This window comes from Calidris pugnax, unplaced genomic scaffold (assembly GCF_001431845.1).
Source record: "Calidris pugnax isolate Ruff unplaced genomic scaffold, ASM143184v1 scaffold28, whole genome shotgun sequence".
NCBI lineage: Eukaryota > Metazoa > Chordata > Aves > Charadriiformes > Scolopacidae > Calidris > Calidris pugnax.
The window spans coordinates 471,889-487,213 of NW_015090842.1; the positions used below are offsets into that span (position 1 = coordinate 471,889).

General features: G+C 47.3%; 1 long non-coding RNA gene across 11 annotated transcripts; it reads right to left on the reverse strand.

Annotated features, from left to right (window-relative positions):
• Positions 1-520: 520 nt before the first annotated feature.
• LOC106888352 lies at positions 521-15,325 on the reverse strand. Of its 11 annotated transcripts, none has more exons than XR_001412095.1 (9): positions 14,945-15,325; positions 14,529-14,714; positions 14,059-14,120; positions 9,713-9,773; positions 5,591-8,220; positions 4,980-5,098; positions 2,985-3,471; positions 2,079-2,270; positions 521-801 (listed from the first exon to the last, which is right to left on the reverse strand). It is a non-coding gene; the product is annotated as an uncharacterized LOC106888352 (long non-coding RNA). The 11 variants fall into 11 exon arrangements; XR_001412097.1 differs by having other exon boundaries at positions 2,985-3,492; XR_001412104.1 differs by lacking the exons at positions 521-801; positions 2,079-2,270; positions 2,985-3,471 and having other exon boundaries at positions 4,814-5,098; positions 5,591-6,594; positions 7,634-7,683; positions 8,012-8,220.

The window sequence follows — 15,325 nt, forward strand, 5'->3', positions numbered from 1 at the left end:
GGGCGCGCCGCATCCCCGCTTCAGCCGCGGGGCTCCCCCGGTGGCGGCGGGACCCACGGGGCCCGGCCCCAAGCGGCGCTGGGTTCCGCCCGGGGCTGGCGGAGACCTCGGGGCTGGCGGAGGGGTCCCCTGCCCCGCTCGGTGGCGATGGGCCGGGGCCGCCGAGCTCTGAGGAGCTGCCCTCCGGGACGGCCCCCCCGCGGGCCAGCGGTGCGGTGCGGTACGGTGCGATGCGGAAGGGCAGGGAGCGGCGCGGAGTCCCCCTCGCTCCCCGCCCGGACCGGGCCGGTAGATTTAACCAGCGCTCTCCCCGAGGCGCACACGGCAGTCGCGGCCGGTGCCGGGCACGGACCGACCCCCCGCCGTTACCGCAATAACCCGGGCGCAGCTCCGGTGCGGAGCTCCGGGGGCTCTCCGGGGGCTGCGGCGCCCAGCGGCACCGGGGGACCCCCCGGGACACGCCGTGGGAGCGGGTCCAGGCCTGACATCGCTGCAGGAAGGTCTGCAGGGAAAAGCGATTCAAACCCAGCAACGGCCGGAGGAAAATAAATGCATAAATTGCTGTAATTCTTAGTCCTGGATGTTCTGGTAAACCCGAAATTCGGGACAGTAAATTCCTTGCTCAGAAAGGGATTGACAGGTTCCTTGCGATTAAAAATAATCAACAAAGTCTTAAACAGGGAACAAAATGCCCACGTACCAGGACGCCATGGCTTGGCCTGGCAGGAGGCACACACAGACCTCTGTCCCACCAGCAGTCGGTTGGCTTTGCACTCTCGTATCCTCTCGGGAGAATGGGTTCTGTAATTACAACAGGGAAACAGATTAATTTACAGACTACAGAATATAAGTTTCACCTTCTGCTATCAGCAGATAAAAAAAAAAAAAATACGTTTCACCTTCTGCTATCAGCAGATTAAAAAAAAAAAAATCAATCCTGAATTCTTTTTAGACACAGTCAGTGCTGTCTGCAGTGAAACACGCTGGCTTGGCGGCGCAGCGGTGCCTCCCAGGGGTGTTTGGGTTTTAGACACAGTCAGTGCTGTCTGCAATGAAACACGCTGGCTCAGAGGCGCAGCGGTGCCTCCCAGGGGTGTTTGGGTGCCCTCGGGGAGCTGGAGCTCTGTCCCCACAGCCCAAACAGCAGTGAGCAGAGCTGGCAGAGCCACGTACAGGGGAAAGAGTGAGTCCTGGATCCCTCTGAGTGGAGAGAGAAGGTGCCCACGGGGAGCTGGAGCCCTGTCCCCACAGCCCAAACAGCAGTGAGCAGAGCTGGCAGAGCCACGTACAGGGGAAAGAGTGAGTCCTGGATCCCTCTGAGTGGAGAGAGAAACGTCCCCGACTGCACCCGACTGTCCCGGTTCTGCTCGTTCCACTCGAGGGAACCCCCTCACAGAAAAGGGACAAACCCAGAGCTGTGCTTGGTGCCTGCTGGGAGAGACACAACCCGGAGCAGTGCCTGGTGAGCAGCTTGTTCTGGGGGTTTTGGAAGGGCCTGATCCCAGCCCGAAGCCGGCAGAGAGGGAACAGGCCGTGGGCATTAAAAGACAAGGCCGGTGCTGCCTGAACAGCCGGAGCGTGTAACTGAGGCTGTCATTTAACAACAATACCTACGCCTCTCCGCTCTTAAAACGCTCTCACATTTTATAATCATTCTGCAATTAAGGCCTAACCACATATTAAAAGAAACTCAAAGTAAATCAGAAAGTTTAGGATCAGATTCCATTCCTAATTACTGTAATTAACGAACAAGTCCCCACAATTTAAAGACAGGTTTGCTGAGTAATTTTTTTTTACATAGACCCCTTTTATCTAAGTTAAGAACTTTTAAATAATCTCCTTTTACACGAAAACATAAATTCCTGTTCCAATTGTTTTAATGTGGTATAAAATGAGGTTCCCAGACTTAGACAAATAAGACAATTCTTCGTTGCCCCTCCTCCTTTGAAGGCAAACAAAAGGTTCAGAAGCTGAGTGAGCAGAAAGGCACATTTCCACACGCACACCAAGAGTGCCTGGTACCAAATATTTCAAAACTAACGTCAAGAGAAAAGGGCTGTTCTGGGTGCTTCACTTACACGTCGGGGAGTGAATTCACTAAAAGGGGAAGGAGGTGTGTGCAGAGGACGGATCCCCGGAGCAGCGTGGCTGTCAACTCTTGAGGGTGCTATTCTTCCATCTCAGCGTGGGTCTCGCTGTGGAGACGGGAACAGCTCCACGATTCAAAACAGCACCAAAAGTCATTTACACAACCTCAGCTGTGCCGGTTTCTGCTGGTGGAGAAGGGAACAGAGTGGGAAAACATAACCGTGGAGGAGTGTAAATAATCTGCTTTATACAAGTGAATTCTGTCACTGTTAAGAGTTTTTAATTGCAGGGGAACACTGAGATGTCTCCATTTTGCCTGAACTCGGCTCCTGTGCTGTTCTTGGGCCCCTGACCCCCCCGGGCTGTGCAATGGGCTACCTGGCTCCAGGCTGGAGGGGCTGTGTGGGCAGCATGGTGCTCGCCTTCCCCATCCCAAACCTGGAATGAGGTACAGAACACAGCACGAGGCTGCCCCGCCGAGAATCGCAGCGCTATTACTCGCTTATTTTACTACCTTGTTAAACGAGACTATTTCCCTGTGAGTGACAGGGCTCCAGAAGGCCCCGTCTGCAGGCAGAACTCCTTGGGGTGAGTGCCAGCACGGCCCAGCCTCGTCCCACCCGCCAGAGGGTGGGGGGAAGGAGATCTGGCGAGGACGGGGAGGGGGGCACCATGGGGCAGAAAGGACCGTAAGGCTCTCCTGGAAGGGACAAGGGGACATTGTCCTCAGCTGCCCCCCCGAGCACCAGGGGAGCGGGCAGGGATGGAGCAGCAGCAGCTTCCGAGGCGAATAAAGAGCTGGCAATTTACCCCCTTACTTCTGGTGGTGGAACAAAACACAAACTTCTCCCCTCTCCCCTGTTTTCTGCCCCAGGGAGGGGAAACATGATACTCACATAAAAGCTGCCACACGTGACGATTTTCAAAGGAAAAGGCTTTATATGCCAAAGCCTCGGAGGCCGGTGGATGAGCCTGCAGCATGGTACGACAAGTCAACCCGCACCTCCCCTTCAGCTGGGCAAGGCAGCTGGTGACTGATCACCAGTTTTGATGTGCAGCTTGGTCCAATGACAGATGATTTAATTACTTATCATTACAGCTCTTCTCCTTTGGAGAAACAGCTCCAAGGTGAATCAACTCCAATCCGTGAGATCTTCCTTTTCCCTTCTGGTATTATTGCCCTTGTCTTCATGGTCTCTATGACCATGACCCCAGCCCTTGCTGTCCTTGTGCTCTGCTGACTTGTGGCTCCTCTCCTGAGGGCTCAGGGCTTTGCAGTTACCAGGCAGCTGACTGGGAGCATCTTTCCCCTTTCATTTGTCCGATTACGGCTCACCTCCACTCAAACGGCGCTCAGAACCCAATCTGTCTCCAGCCTGTCACCTGTAATTGTGTATAACCAGCCTGTGAAGTTATAAGTGTTTTATATGTTCAGTTTTTGCTTGGTCAATGAGCCATTACATACACAGTTTCTCTTTTATAGTTAGGACCATATTTCACTGACTATATTCATGGTGCCCAGAACATTCCAAATGCTTTTCAGATACAGCATGAAGTTCTGTTCCAAAGAACATACAGTTGAAATACCACAAAACAGGGGCTGTGAGAGTATTGCTCCTCACCTCTCACCATACTGTTTCCTTCTGCAGGATTAGGCCATCTCCTTTGCCTCAAGATTTCCCCGAATCCTCTTTACAGTTCTGCAACTGGTATGCTGCCCGTATCCCTTTGTCAGCACTTGGCCTATCCACAAATCACCCATTCTCTCTCTGATCTTCTACCTCAGACTCGACAACCTCCCTTCTTTCATACTTGAGTTTACTTCCCAATTTTCTGTCTACCTTACAAACTTCAGTGGTTTCTCTCATCACGAATAGCTCGGGATCTTAATTCATTCCTGCTGACATCTCCCTGGGAGATGGAGCAGTGCTGTTACTCTCTGTTGCACAGCTAGAGAGCCGGGAGAGGGATGACTTGCCAAGGCCACACAGAAATAAGTAGCAAAGCTGAGAATTTCATCTCCTATGTCCTGAGTGCAAAAGTTTGACTACTTCTTCCCTACAAATGAAACACTTTATTTTTCATACACTTCCTTGCTATTTTAATTTTTTTTTTTAATATGGAAAAGTTAAATTAAGTTTTATCTTGTAATAAATTTATTTCTGAAGTGAACTGCCAAGAAAATGTCATTCTTTTCTTTTTTATTTTTGCCATTGTATCCTTAAGGAAGCATATAGGAAATCCAGCTTTTTTTTTTTTTTCTAGACCCTACCCCTATTGAATTAAAGACTGTCATTGATTTTAGCAGGAACTGGTGCAGCCCCTCAGCTGGCATACCATTATGCAGCAGAGTAGCAATAGGGTAGTTCTGGTATCCCAAACTCCTGGTATTTAACAAACTCCTGACATTTAACAGAATCCTGTTAGAGCAATAGCATCTCCTCACTCATACAAGTCATCCACCCTGATACCCAAAGCGTTCCAGGACTATCAGCTCTTCCTAAAGCCACTCATTTGCAACACTAACTGAAGCAGCAGCTAAGGCTGAGCACGTGTGGGTCACTGCTCCAGAGCACACAAGGGTGAGCACTGAAAGAAGAAAATACCTGCGTTTGTCTGCTATACATGTGTTCTGACTTTGCATTAATCTCTTGTTAATGCAAATATTCTATATCCTTTATAAATATCCATGTACTCGTCCAGTAACACTATTCAGACCCGTTAAATTAATGCAAAAAGTGGTTTATTTGGGTAAGCATAACTTGGGTAATGTGTAAGGAGACCACGTATAGTCCATCCCCAATCACCCGCTTTTCAGAAGGGACATTTACAAAGATGGACTAATACATTTTGAGATGGCAACTTCAGTGATGAGGAACCTTGCCACTCACTTGGCTGTTACTTTTCGCTGTCCTCAAAAGACTTTCAAACAGGAGATGGTGCAGCATGGCTCAGGGTTCATCACTCTAAGTAGTTCTTGTTTGCACTGTGGACATTGCTCTGGGAGGATCTGAAAAAAAAATAAAATGGAAATATCAAAATATGTTAGGCACTTCCCAGAAGCACAGAAAACAGCCCTTTGCTACACAAAGAATTTATAACCAGAAGAACAAGATATGAAAAGTGAGAGCAATGGGACTGGAAAGGAAGAGGAAGACCAGCTTATAAAAACAGTCATGCCATTTCTTAATTATGTATTTTAGCACATGACATCCTGTCACAAAAGTTAGTCCCTGACATGGATTAAGTTCTATGTTCTCATCCTTTAGAGGAGGTTGTTACAAGGATCAAAATTAACTATAGAGTTAAAATGTGGTAAAAAAGTTGTGTTCTGTAGTACAGTATGGAGACAAAAGCCTCATGCTGTCGTCCCAGGACAAACACATTGCAGAATCCAAGGCAGGTTCCAGCGGGATGGGAATGGCATGAGGTCTCCCAGAGAACTCCCCGCTCTGGCAGGCTGTTCACACTTCCCTTCCTTCAAAGCTGCTGTGTGACTCACACGTCAGAGGGTGGCCTGGCCTCACTGCCCAGCAGCTCACGGGTTTGGATTCCCAGCCTGTGAACACCCGATGCTGAAAGTATCTGTGGAATTAAGGACTAAGACCTGGAAATATAAAGATAATACACATTTAGCACAGCCCTTCTTTTATTAACGTCATAAAGCGTTTGACTTAAGTGGCAGAATGGTTTGGGGCCACAGCTGACTTGTTTTAAAACGTCAGGTTTTTTTAAGTGTTGACTCCACACCAGTAGAAAGCACTTTTACTGCTCGGTGTGGATCCCATCGTGGGTCTGAAAACTTGACCTCCCCATTGAGCTAAACTCAGCTTTCTCTAATTATCCCCCTGCCAGCCCAGGGATTACTGGCATGAGTAACCCAAGCAGGAGCTGGCCTGCTAAATGAAAAATGTCAAAGGCAGTGAGGGGGAAGGGACTCACGAGGAAGCTCTGCAAAGTTCTTAGAGTCACTCGGTGACATCACCAGTGAATCCAAACCCTGATCAAAGCAGCCCCCAGCACCGGGAAGAACAGAGGCTCAGAGGAAGGAAGCAAGTCAGGGGCGGCCCCAGCTTGAACACGATGGCAGTTCTGTTATCAGTTTCACGCTGATAACAGCCATACTTCTGACATCAGAATTTCCCTGACTCTCCTAAGAATAACCATTGCACCAACACGGGACTGCAGCCCCTGTGGGTGACGTGAGGAACCTTCGTCCCCTGCAGGGATCCCAAAGTGACTGGAAAACATCCGTGAGAGGCCCTGGCACCGCTGAGGGAGCCCCTGTTCTCCTTCTGGCCTCCACCGGAGAGAGCCCGCACGCAGCAACGTCCAGCACCTTCTGTGCAGAAAAACAAGGAGACATTGCTCACCACCACACCAGTTCCACAAGGCATTCCTCTGTTCAAACTGGGATCTTATGCTTCAGGTAAAATGAGTCTTTATCTTAAGTGCAGTAAGAGTTAATCACAAACCAGGTGAGTCTAACGATCAGTAGGTTTTTTCCTGAAAGGATCACAGTCCCATAAAAATCTAGAAACTCAAGTGGGGAGGTTAAGGGACATTTGAAAGTTTCAGAGGGAACGGGACTGGCTACCCCAAGTTGTGATGCTCCCAACAAACCATTCCTTCTGCTTAGTTCTTAAAGGCAGCTGATGGCTGAGCTACAGAGTGCTTTAAAGAAATATTATCAGAATTTATATGAATAAAATCAGAAGACTTCATTTGAAGGAAGCTGTCATCTTTTTCATTCATTTTATGCAAGCATAAAAATGATATTTTGTTTGCAATAATATTTCAGAAAGTAAAAAGCCAGTGACAGTGCCAGGCTGTGGGCAAGATGTTTTGGTACCCAAACCCAGGCCAAGCAGTGCTGAGAAGGCCCTGCCCTTCAGCCAGGAGGCAGCCAGGGCTTGTCACTGACCGGCCATACAGCAAACAGTGGAGCTGTGGATAAATCAAAGCTCATCACTCAGAGAGAGCCCAGGGCTCAGAGTCTGCAAAAAGTTTTTGCAAACTCCTTGTGCTTCTGAGCACAGAATGAGCCAGCTATGAACTGCCTTCCCGTGCTGCAAAAATGTCTAATTTTTTTCCTTCTACAGCTGTAATTAAAGATAGGAAATGGGAATAAGTTTTTGGATTCTAAATTATTCATGCTGAATAATTATTTCAGGCCTAAACAAACTAGATGCTAATTTTATGCAAATTACATGCAACATATTAATATGAGCATAAATCCTACATTCCTTAACAAACAACATCATTCTATTAATGGGGAATATGAGCAGAACAAATTGCTCACACTTGTGACATAAACGTGGTAAATACAACACAAAACTAAATTTAACATTGCAAAGTAAAATTTAATTTTAGAAAAAATAACTCCCATATTCTTTAAAAGCAGGCAAAACCTCTAGATTTTTAATCACATGAGTTGCACGGTTCTAAAAAGAATTCACGTGACATGTTTTTAGTGTTGGGTGCTCCAGTACTGGATTTAATTTTACTAAAACGTATGGTTTTAAAAGGAACATGATTTAAATACCTGTGTGCCCCAGAATCCATGCTGGCCAGCCGCAGCCAGACGCTCAGCTGCTGGAGGAGGACAGAAAAGTGCCACTCAGCACAGAGCCCTCCTGCTCCCCGTCAGAGAAACGAGCTGCCCCAAACACCACAGCTGGTGTTCGGGTTGGGTAACACAGCACAGCTGGTCATGGGCCAGTATTTCCTGTTAAAAAAGGGACTATTCCCCAGCAGCATGAAAGTTCTGGGGCCTTTTAGAAAGGCTTAGTAGATGGAAGTATTTATAGAACTAAGTGCAGGGCTTAGGGATCATTTACATTTAACTTAAGTCACCAAGAGTCATTTACGGTAGGGTCTAGACCACATGGGAATTCAATAAACTGAAATAAACATCACTTACCCAGCCCAGCATGTCATTGATAAGAGTTTGAGGGTCCCGTTCCCTTCTGTTTTATGGAAGTGCAGGAGTCAGTCTCCAGGAAGCCAGACTTTGCCCCAGTGCCTGTTTGTGCCAGCGGGCTCGGAGCCATCACCAAAACCGCCCGGCAGCACCGCAAGGAGTCTAACTCCTTGGATCCACATATTTTGGTCAGGGCTGAAAACATCCATCTGATGGTAGAGTACCAGAACATGTGACTTGTATCAAATTTTAAACCTACTGAAAATCTTTCCAGAAATCTATTTAAAAACACTCAGAAAGAAAGTAAAAGCATGCATGCTCTTCAGTTTTCCTGTAGGAGTGCTGCTGGTGTGATGAAATGTCGGAGAGCTGCCTGGAGACACTAAACCTACGGCCAGAGCAGTGATGAAGGCCAAAGACATACAGATGTTCAGAATATGCTGCAGTGTTCTCTCCTGATGCCATACACTATTCTCTGGGAGTGATATTCCTGCTGGGAGTGTGTGCACGCCCTGTGCAGTCACCCTGCCTTCGCTGCGTCCACAGCAAGGGAAAGACCAGCCCCTGGGACACTCCTCAGAGGGCTTTACACAGGAGGAAGAAGAGGTCGGACGCGAGGTGAAGGTGCACACAAACAACGTGCCTCAAAGAATTCCATTTCCTGGTAAGCAAAGTCCTTTTCTCCACCTGCCAAACCACACTTCCACTGGGACTGTGGGTGACTTCAAAGCAGCCTGTGCTCCCTGGAGGAGGGCCCCAAACACCCCGACAAGCCGTGGTGGCTCCTACCGCATCGGCCGTGTGCTTTGAAGGTTTCTATGGCTATGTACACCTCGGCACTGTCCTCTCTGGAATGTGTGTGATCAGCAAACACAGGGAATGCACAGAACCAGTCCTGAGGGAAGCCACCGCGCAGCGGCAGAGCGAGTCTCAGTCTGTGCCAAGAGGCTGCTGGTGTCACCTCGATTCCCAGGAGCCTGGAGAGTGGGGTCAGTATGTTTTGAAGTGTTCTGTGTTCACACCAACTTTTCCTTTGTGTGTTACTCTTTTTTGTCCCACATTTTCACAGACAGGCTGCTCCTCTCCCTGTAAGTCACCAGCATCAACTTTGCTGTAATATTGCTGATCCTGAATTCTTTCCCCAGGCAAAATTCCTGATAATTTCAGTTGGTGCCTGAGTTGTGTAAGAACTTCTGACCAAATAAATTGTGCTTGATGCAGGAAAACCCCACACAACGGCTAAACAACCCAGAATGAGGAGTTTCCTCCGTACAGACATTTGCTGAGTTGGGTTTTAAGGCCGGTGAGGTGCAGAAACATGACCTCAAAGGACACGCTAACGATGGAGGGAGCACAAAGCTTCTCTTGACTATTGGAGGGGAATCTGGTCTAGTTACTGCTGAGAGGAGAGAAAACCAGATGAGCCCTTCACCAGTGACACTCCTGTCCCTGGGATACACTACCAAAGTGGCTTTTTCTACAAATTTGGCTGCAACGTCTATATTCAATGGAAATCTAACTCGATTGTGCCTGGTAAATTCACTGTGCCCGAGCTATTCAGGTGCCTGCAAGTGTAATGGCTGTGTCCTTCGGGGAGTCTCTAGCAGGTCAGGAGGTGTGCAGTCACAGAGCTGTCCCTTCTGCTGCTTTGGAACGTGCTCCCATTTCGGGAGGCAGAGAAAAGAAAACCAGTCAACTCACCAAACGGGGAGAATCAGCTTCCTGGGAAAAGGGTGGCACTGCTGAGCTCAGGACTTCTTTCCTGTTGGGAACAAGAGACAGACAAAACTTGCCTGACGACAGTGTCAGTGTCACCAATTACCCAGCACAGGACTCTCCTGGCTGTTGGCCGCAGGAGGTCAGTGACAGACGGGCTGCTCATTGCCCACACGCTGTCTCAGACCCTCCTCCCACATACTTTGCATGGTCCAGGCATAACTCACCCCTTTTCTGCTCACTTCTGTGCACAGAAGTGAGGCAGAGTAAACCCTCAGGTGGACTGTCCCCTGCCAGGGACAACCTCTCCGTTTCTTTTCAAGTGGCTGTTCATGAAGCTTTATGTGGCGTTGCAGAAGTCATGTAGGTTGCAGGGAATAATAAAGCTATTGATAAGAAAGAAGTTTGTGTTCTCATTCTCCCAGCACCATGAGACTGAAGAAGAAACAGAGCTACACTTCTCCAATTTCATTGCTTTTTTGGATGGGTATTTATTTTAGGCTTCTGTTCTGAAGAACCATTTTCAAGTCTGGATAAAATTCATGCCAGAAACTATTTACTCTTCTTGATATGGTATGAATAAAGTCAAGTTCTTCACTGGAGTATACCCCGTGACAAAAAATGCCCTAGTAATTATGGGTGGGGATTTTCATGCGGTGACTGATGGTGCCTTGGAAGGCAGCCACGACACCCAGCATTCAGAAGCTAAGCTATCTAAATCCCTGCAGACCTCGTTTCTGCTTTGGGAATATAGGACAGGTGTGGCAGTTACTAAACCTGGATACTTGAGAATTCGCCTCGTATTCCCAGGTGTGGGCCATTAATTCTCGCTCAGACTTGTTCAGTTCTAACAAGTCTCTTTTGAACCAGATTTTATATGTTCACGTATACACACACAGTACGTTGCATTTTCCTGTCAATCCATTCAGCTACTTTGTTTTCCCTCCTCTGTAGCTGCGCAGCCTCACCTTACCTAACACTGTGCATACACTTGGCAGCAAAGCCCAATACTGACCAGCAGCCACCTACAAATCCCTGTCACACTGTAGGTACCAGAGGACTGGCAGTTGGCATTGTTCAGTACAATTACTGAAGACTTTCAGGTAAAACTCAAAGCCAAGCCCCAGTGAAACCCACAGCATTGGCTATACCGATTTTAATTGGCTCACTAGACACCAGAGCAAAGCCAGAGAACACTCAAACAAAAACACAGGTTGATAAAAACTGTAAAGTCCTGTAAAAAACTATAAAGGAACGTGACACTCCTTTTCGTTAGATGCTCTTCCAGAAATCTGAACACTTTGGGGCAATGCGACACACCTAGAGTCTCCTCCCAGACCAGGCATTCCTCAAGGACACACTTGGTATTTTCAAACTCAAATACCTATAAGAAAGCTTCCAATTCCACATTCTGATGTGGAAGGTCACAGAGAGTAACTCCACCTGCTTTGCTCACTTTGAAGGGTCTTTTGGCTATTGAACACTGATGTGTATCTGGGCACCTTTATTTACTCAGAATACATTGGTCATCTTCTGAGAAGCCCTCTGGAATACCGCAAAGAGGGAGTAAGATATAATTGTATGTTAAATTCTGAAAAAGCACACATTTTTGTGACAGCACGTTTATGTGCAGAGAATTGTCACAAGAGGAGGAAGGATTACTGGGGGTACTGAGAAGACACCAACCTCCAAACCCCTGCGGAGGCCACTGCTGTAGCGGCACCTTCTCAGATCAAAGCACCACCTTGTGCAGGGAAAGGTCGGGATTGGAGAACCTGAGCTGCCTCGGCTGGAAGCACACCTTCCTGACAGCACGAGGGATAAGCAGAGGCTGGGTAAGAGTTTCACTAAAAATCAAATTTATCCTCAACAAGTATTTAGTAGGTACAGAAGAGAAGCCTCTGGGATGCGACTGTTAAAGACCCAGCCTTCTAACCAGAGTAACATACAAACAAGTGAGACCTGCACAGGCAGGCACACCTCTACCATCCAGCTAGCTGATTCTAAAAGTGAAAGCTTCTGATTAACTTCCTGATGATGGCATGAAACAAAAACACAGCAATTAAGGAATTCAGTCTCAGGGCACAACTAGTGCAGATTCTATGCAGCTGAAACCAGTCCATCAGGCACAAAGTACCAGCCCTCCACTTAAATCCGTGGGGGCAATGGGAAGAGCTGGAGAGAAGCATGGCATCTAACAGAGTCACATGGGGTTGGAAGGGACCTCTGGAGATCATCTAGTCTGACTCCTATAGAGGTGACAGCTTGGGTTTCTAGCAGAAGCCATAACCTCTATATTAGTTTTCTCCAACACTGTAAGAGCTCTGTGTCAAGCTGACTCCTTTGCCATCACCAAAGACGTGAGGAACAGCTGCCTATTTTCTTCTTTTGTCCTTTTCCATTTGAGAAAAGCCCCCTTCATTCTGCCCATGTAATTGAGTTAATCTCATTTCAGAAACCAATACCAGTGATTCTGGCGTCTGGATAACTTTAATATTTGGATAACTGCAAGTACGGGAGGTAGTACTAGAAGCAGCAGAAGGAGAAACTGGAAATACTTAGTTGCAAGACTTATTAGCTGCATAGAGAGAGAGAACAAAGGCATTGGATTTTTCTTGTAAATGAACTCCAGGCAGTGTTACAATGAAATGGATGTTTGCTATTAGAGCAGAATGGCTCCTTTCTTTACTTAGCATTTTCTAGAACAAAAGCGCTGCCACTTTCCAAGGCTGTAGTGAGTCAGCGCTGGAATCAGAGTACGACACCGAAATAGCGGTCACCACCGAGCAATGTGTCCCCTGCCATCTCCTCACCTAGTTACAAAGCCTACCTCTGACAAATCATCTATTAATAGGCACAATTCTATCATTTATTAAATCGGATTGAAAAAACACTCAGAAATTCTGTGCTTAACAAGTATAAGCTTTTTCAAACCAATAGACAGAGGCGTTCATAATGCTTTTTCTTCCTGAATTTCGTTTTTTCACAATATAACCAGATTCCTGACAAATGAAACTCAGGAACCCTCCTGCTTTCTGAAGCTTCTATAACCTCAGCTCTGCAAAATTTATATTTCTAACAATAGGAGTCTGGTCTTGGTGCAGGTCAGTCCTGAACACGAAAAGTAATTCTCATAATAACCAAAATGCAAGGGCTCTGAAGAGAGGGGAGGTTCGCAGTAAGATGATTAGGGAAAACCTCTATTACTGGCTCTGTATTTCTGGGATGTTCCTGAATGAATGTCACCTGCTTGGTGGTCACAAGGAACACAATCACATTCTGAGTCCTTCTATCCAGTTCTGAACACATCTAGGTTAAGAGAATAGGGGTAGCAGCTACCAAGAAAAGCTTTGATTTTGTTATAATTCAGTGCATTTGCCCTCAAATACATTAACATGCTGTACATCACAGCCTGGAATGTGTGTTTTTACCTAAGGGGCCCATTTATTTCCACTTGTTAAATATATAAATGCTTTTATTTTCCTGTCTTCTAAATCACTGGAAAGGAAATGACTGGCTTTTCATCTAGGAGAATGCAGAGGCACGGATGTCAGACCAGGGGGGAAAACTACCCAGTAGCATCATGTGTGAAAAGTAAACACGTAACAGAAATGTGCAAGTCTGAAGTAAAAAAAATCCAGCAAAGGCTTATCCGTGAGGGAGAGACCTGAACACCTCCAGAAAAACCCATTTTTTAAGGCTAAGTTGTATGGTTTAAAGGGTGTTTGTATGGTTTTTATTTTGGGACAAAAAAAAACAATTGTCCTTGAAGACAGAGGTAACTCGCATAAAGAGTGGAATCAGGCACAACAGGCAGGATTCAAACAGCGACAAAGCAGTTTTCATGCTGTAAGTGGAAGGCTGCAGAGAACCTCTTAAATATTTTTGTAAGTGCTGGAACTTTCACGCACCTGGAAATAGGCAGGGAAAGCATGTACCTCAGTGCTGCATCTCAGGAGCAGGTGCCCATGTGTTTCTGTGATTACTTTTCAGATCGCTCCCATCATACTCTATTTTTACTGTAACACTGTGAGCAAAAAAATAAAAGTTCCCCCGCAGACACTAAAGTAGCCAGTGTGATGGTTTTGCTGTAAGAGGACACAGAGCCAACCCAGAGCTCGAGCCTCTTACGTGCATGGAATTACGTGTGAGCTTTAATGTTTAAAATAATCAGACTCTGTGAGAATGAGTTGGTCTATTTTATTTTCTTCAGCTTTCTTTGATGAGGATTAATGAATGAATGGCCACAAAGTGCTCTAAAAGCCCAGGAGAGCGCTCTAAGAGCACACACACTTAACTATTGTGAGCAAAGGATAATGCTTAATGCTTACCTGGGATTTCGCTTTAGCTACAGAGGGGTGAGTCATTGTCACAGAAAATGTAACAGTTTCAACTGAGAAAGACAAAAACATTAGAGATGTTAAAGCAAATACTCGATGACTGACAAGGAAAAGTATCTTCACAGTAATGAGCCGAGAAAAACTGTTTGCTCAGACTAATCCTCAGAATTCTTCTGCAAATGTGGTTTGTTTTCCACAGGGCTTTACAAAAACAACAACAAAACACCCACACGACATCAGCCAGCCCTAAAAACGGCAAATACAAATCATTATATCTACATTGCTGAGCCCTGCAACCGTGTTTACAAATCTGATTCTTCCCGCTCCTTTTGGGGACATAAACAGCTTCCCAAGCGGGTCCACGTGCTATCGGAGCAGCACACACACTGCTGCCTTTTCTCGGCTTTTGAACAAACAAAAAAAGTACTTTTTCCACGCTATGGCTTTCACCATGTGCATACCTGAACTGGTTGAACACTCGCTCCCCCTACGAAGCGGGGTTTTCAGAGCCCCCCACCGCAGACACACTCCCGTGCGGTGCAGCCCGTCTCCCTGGCAGGGCTGTGAACACGTCCCGCGACCCCGACCCCGGAGGTGTGGGCACACCTGCCTCTTCAGGCACAGTTAACGTGATGGCAACTAAAGTGCTGCAAAATATTAAGAGCCAAAAAACATTCTTCTCCACAAAAAGTAAAGTATTTTATAATAATAAGCACACAGCTGTGAAGCAGTGCATAATCTACACGATCTAGGTATTTCCTCATCTGCCAGCATTTAGCATCTTTTGTAAAAAAAAGTCTGGAAAGGAAAATTGACTAATAATCTATGAAGTTTATGTATTTTCCATGATTTCTGTTGCCAAGAGAACAATATTTACTTGTTGTCTTTGCTGTTCTTTCTACCGTATCTCACCACGTCCTTCAGAGGCAAACCACCGGTCGGCCAGGCTGAGAGGGAAACACGGCACCAGGTGTTAATTAACAGCCCAGGAGCAATTAAACGATGCCAATCAGTGCGGGAACACAACACGATCTCACCGGATTCCCTCGGGGCACCGGCCGGCCAGCCCCCCCGAGGAAACGGCTGGGCCCCGGCGGCCCGGTGCCGCGCTCCCCCTGAGGGCCGGGCCGGGCCGGGCCGAGCTTCCCGCGCAGCCCCTGAGGGGAGCCACGGGGGACCCGCCGGCTCCGCTTCTCCCCGAGGGCCGGCGCGGGGCACCCACCGGCCCCAGGGCGGGAGGGGAGGCCTCCCCCGCGGG